Source organism: Nematolebias whitei, chromosome 1 (assembly GCF_014905685.2).
Source record: "Nematolebias whitei isolate Nwh7 chromosome 1, NemWhi1, whole genome shotgun sequence".
NCBI classification, from domain to species: Eukaryota; Metazoa; Chordata; class Actinopteri; order Cyprinodontiformes; family Rivulidae; genus Nematolebias; species Nematolebias whitei.
The window spans coordinates 72852696-72858514 of record NC_056498.1 but is presented as its reverse complement, the minus strand read 5'-3'; positions in this window follow the sequence as shown (position 1 = coordinate 72858514).

Below are 5819 nucleotides of genomic sequence, written 5' to 3'. Positions count from 1 at the left end.
CAACACGAATATGTCTGGTTCTTTTACAAAATTATGATTTTGAAGATACGGACACAGTAACCCACAAATCTTTTTACCCTCACCCCCCCCCCCCTCACACACACACACACACACATTTTATAAAGGATAATAAGGGGAAAACAGTGTGTTAAAATTCACAACAAAAATAAAAAAATAAGTCTGCTTTGATTTTTGGGTTACTGTGTCCCGCTCTACCCACTCAGAATTTTGTACTTGCTGTAAAACCAAAACCACACCTCTAACAAGGTGAAAAATGATGTTTGGAGGGAGTTTCAGTGTAGCATATGGGAAGGTTTCCCAAGAGAAATGTCCTCCATTAAGATTTTAACCTACTGCTGGTTAAGAAGCCCCTAATTGCTGATGTAGCTCTCTGAGCATCTGTCTGTCTGCATGGGTGCGAGTGGTTGGACGATGTCCTGCTGCACTTCAACATCCGATATATGTTTCAGTCTAATGTAACTATTACTCATAATCATTCTCATACACATGCCCAAGTTCAAAGAAGCAGTGCAGCTCTTTGTCGTGTGCATCATGTGATGCTTGGATGGGCCAGAGCCAAGCCAAGCGTCCAGAATCATGGGGTTTAATTAATTACTGTGGAAAAGTGACCAAGGTCAGAGCACAGCTCAGCTGGAGAATGTTCCAGAGGTTATGGCCTCTTCATCTGACTCCTCTCGAGCTGTCAGAATTCTGAAGGTGAAGAACAGAGCACCTTAAAATGGTTGTGAGTTTATGGAGCCAACTGTTAAAATGAGTGTCTTATAGAATTAATGCAATGGACTTTTTTTAATTTCCTGTTTAGAACTTTGTCCCAACTGGGCTTAACTAAAAGGACATTCTGGTCACTTTCAAAGTAAGTAAGTCAATTTAATTTATATAGCACTTTTCATAGATAAAATCACAAAGTGCTTTACAGAAATACAGATACAGGCTTAAAATAAAACAAACAAACAAACAAAAAACACAACAACAACAGCTGATAAAAAACAAACAGTAAGACCAGCTAATAAAAACAGTAAATAAAAAATTAACTAAAAGCTTGTCTGAATAAAAATGTCTTAAGCTGCTTTTTAAAGAAATCAACAGAGACGGTCACACAACAAGACAGGGGCAGGACCCACAACCTGGGGTTACAGTCTGAAAGGATGTCACCCTGAGTTTTAAACTGGGTCTTAAGCCCTATTCAGACAGGAATATTTTGCCTTGGGACCACATGCAATAAATAAATTACTCCCCAACATCTACTTTTTATGTGGCACATTTGCACGAGATAACCAAAGCCTGAGATTTAGCTGAAATTTACAGGCACCTTCCGGATATTATGTTAACGCACTGCGTTGTCACGACTGGGCCGGCCCATATAATATGCTTGATGTGTGGTCCGGGACCGTCTCAGGCTTTGTTGTGGTTTTACGAATCAGCAAAACCAAAGAATGCACAATAGAAAACTATAGTATTCTACTTGTTGAGGAGGAGGCAGGTCCGACAGGCTGGTTTAAATAAGAGGTAAAAAAAAAAAAGCCACGTTAAGCTCAGATGAACAGCTGTCACCAGCCATGCGTCGGTCACAATATATGGTGGTCACAGAATATGGTGTAACATTGGTTGAAATGAACTTGCGACCTGTCCAGGGTGTCCCCTGCCTCTCACACAGTGATGGCTGGACATGGGCACCAGCGACTCTCGCTACCTGAAAAGGAAGAAGCGGGTAAATACAATGGATGGATGGATCAGCTGATCATGTGCGCGTACCCGCACTTGCTCTCATCTGCGCTGAAGGAAGTAGCAGCGTAAAGCCGAATCGAGCAGCACATTCATTTAAAATAGCCTTGTTCTATATTTTTCCAAATGATTTTGCTTAAACAAAAACAAAAAACCCCTCATTACGTATCAGATCCCACACATTTCTGTCCAAATCACAGAGATGCCTATTTGTATTGGATTAGTCTTCTCACAGGTCCTCGGATTTAAGCAAAATATAGTAGGGAATTTGCTGGGGAATTTTTACTTTATAAATTACTGACATGGCTGATACGCACAAGATTAGCAACACAGACAATCTCTGTGATTATTACAAATAGCATGCGGTCCCTGGGCATTTCTAATCCCGTGCAAATAAGGCTTTTGGGACCTTTAAGAGGTTCAGCACTGAAGACCGAAGGGGGCGAGCTGGAAAATAAGGGATCAACATTTCAGTGATGTACTGGGGGGCCTGTCCATTTAAAGCTCTAAAAGTCAAGACTAAAATCTATCCATCCATCCATCCATCCATTATCTTTTACCTGCTTCTTCCATTTTGGGTCACGGGGGTCGCCGGTGCCCATGTCCAGCAATCTCTGTGCGAGGGGCGGGGTACACCCTGGATGGGTCGCAAGTCCATCACAGGGCCACATAGAGACAAACAACCATTCACTCTCTCACTGAGACCTAGAGACAATTTAGAGTTACCAGTCCATCTAACATGCATGTTTTTGGTCTTTGGGAGGAAACTGGAGTACCTGGAAAAAACCCACGCATGCACGGAGAGAACATGCAAACTCCACCCAGAAAGGCCCCCGGACCAGGATTTGAACCAGGGACCTGCTCGCTGAGAGGCAGCAGCTCTACCAGTTGTGCCACCGTGCTGCCCCAAGACTAAAATTTTAAAGTTAATTCTAAATTCAACAGGTAGCCAATGAAGAGAAGATAAAACTGGTGTAATGTGAGACCTTCTATTAGTTCCTGTTAATAAGCCTTGCAGCAGCATTCTGGACCAACTGGAGACGAGCGACAGTAAATTTATTAAAACAAGTAAAAAGGGAATTATAGTAATCTAAACGAGAATAAATAAAAACATGAATAATCACCTCCAGGTCAGATTTGCATAACATAGCCCTCAATTTAGAAATGTTTCTCAGATGATAAAAAACAGTTTTTTTTACTGTGGTGGTGTTTTAAAGTGGTGTTCTGTTAAATGGATGTCAGTAGTTGGATCCCTACCGATAAAGGCACAAGTCTTCATCCAGACTAGACTTATGTCTAGTCAATCATGGACCTGTTTATGTACTATTACCAGGATTATAAAAATAAAAATCTATACCAAAATACTGGTTTGGAAGAAAACCACACTAGTGTTGTATCTGTTCCTTGTATTTTGACTCTGTATCCTTGTGTTTCTATGCCACTCTTCATTACAACTTTGGGACCCTCCTTGGATCATACGTTCTCCTTCAAGGTGACTGAAGGTGAGATCTGCAGGGAAGCAGCTGAGGAGTAGGGCCACGGGTGACAGGCAGTCCCTACGTTGGCTTATCTCAAATCTGTGAGGCAAGTCTTGAAGTCAAAAAGATTTTATCTTCGTCTGTTTGGTAAAATAAAATGGATTCTAAGCAGCTTTTTTTTTCTTTACTTTTTTGCTCAGTTGCAACATTGAAATGGACACAACACACCAGGGAGCTGGAAGACACACAAGCAGACTATTGAGCTCTGTCAGAAAACCTAAGCTTCCAGCTTCCTGATAATAGTGAGGGACCGTTTTCCAGAATGCCAGACTCCCTGATGCAACACATTTATCTCTGTCCAAAGACTTGCAACTTTCAGTTGAGTTCAAGAATGCTGTTTCTGAAAAATAAATTGTTGAAAAGTTGTTAGAACAATAATTTTCATTGAAATTATTACAAATGACAGTGAGCATTATTCAACTTTCAAACACTTCACAAACAAATAAAACAAACAAAATTTTATGAACGTTGTTTTTTCAAGCTTAAAAAAAATTGTAAACCATCTTATTAATAAACAGCTAATGTCAGAGAGTGTGACCCTGTACAATATAATCAGGAATTACTCAGGTGAGAATAACATTTAAAGAGAAAACAGTCATGGAAAGTTCTGAAAGATGACCTCAGGTCCAGGACTCCTGAAATACTCATTCTTCATACCATTTAAATACAAATGATATGGTTGGTGCTATCAAATATCTGAGAGCTACTAAATATTCTTTGTTAAAAATGAACAAAAAAAGGTAAATTTACTTGTCCAGCTGATTTCATTTGTTAAAATATGATGTCATTCCTTACAAAAAGAAATAGAACTAAAAGAAAAAGATATGAGATTTAAAAAAAAAAAAAAAAGATGCAAACATCCAGCCTGACCATAAACCCTGGTTTCTTGAAGTTTTAGAGTGACACTTTGCCTGCAGAGCAGCTGGGATAGTTCTGATGGTCTCTGTTGGTGGCTCCTAACATCCTGGGAGTTTAAATAAAACCAACCTCAATGGATCAGCTGACATTTTTACAAAGGCGCTCAAGGCAGTGCAATCTAATTATTAACTTTTTAACAAGGTCACAGCATTATTCTTGGGGAGGGAAGAGCTTGAAAAGTTCAACTTTGTTTAACATAGTTCTCAGTTTCAACCTTTGACAGTGCCTATATGTAGATAAATAATAATCCATCCATAATATGTATCCACTTCTTACTTTATGAGTTGCAGGGGGTCTCTGGTGTCCATATCCAGCAGTCACTGTGCGAGACGCAGGTCCATCACAGGGGAACAGAGAGACAAACAACCATTCACACTCTCACTCACACCAAGGGAGAATTTAGGGTTACCAATTAACTTAACATGCATGTTTTTTGTCTGTGGGAGGAAACTGAAGTAACATGCATGCACTGAGAGAACATCCAAACCCCACCCAGTAAGGTCCCCATCTGGGATTCAATCCAGCAACCTTCTTGCTGAGAAGCTACAGCTCTACCAACTGTGTTACTATTCCTAACATACCATTAAAATGTTATTACTCATTTTCTCCCATAATCATGAAAGATGAAGGTGGATAAATCCAAGCAAAACACTACTGAAGACCTAGGTGTAAGTTCACTGATATGAATGTGCGTGTGTGTGTGTGTGTAAACACACATACATACATACATATATATATATATATATATATACATATACAGTATATACTAGTTTGTTTTACTTCACAACTAATACTACGAATGCTAACAGATTTTTATTTAATTTTACTTTTAAAATAACTATTGAAGTTAACTCTGTCTCATGAAACACTGAGCAGACTTTAATAAAATTTTCAGAAGGTAGACACTGGTGCACATCTACGACACAGATTCACTTTTAGAGCCAATCCAATTCAAGATGGCCACTACAGCCAATTGACCTTAGGAAACATGCCTAATCCTCTTCTCTCTCTATATATATAGTCTATAACTAAATTTACAGAGTTTGAACTACAACCTTGGTGTGGTAGTAATTGAACATCCTTTCCAACACAATAATACACATGGTACCAAATCTTTGACTTTACCTCAATGTTGACTTTTAGCATAATATCTCAGGGACTACTAGACCCAATTTAGTGAAACTATCAAAAATAAGTATTGGATACACAGCTGCAACAGATTAACATTTAAAGATAACCTCATTCAAGATAGTTGTCAAAACTAAACACACTTAAACAACAAACTTTCTTAAACTTTCTCAGTCTTAAAAAGTATGTGCTAAAATTTGATGTGGTTTTAGTTGAGAGTCTTTCCCAACATTTCTACCAAGCACATACATGATAGAAATATCCTGTAAAATTGCATGATATTATGAACATATATATGTATTTTTTGTTTATTTGTTTGTTTTTTACAAGCTTTGACCTGAACGGCCATAATGCTCATCGTAATTTGATCTTAGTCTAATACTCTAGCATGAAAGGAGGTGGGTGACATGCATTCATTTTTGAAAACTTAGGCCTCTAATAAAAAAGTGGTTTATATATATATATATATATATATATATATATATATATATA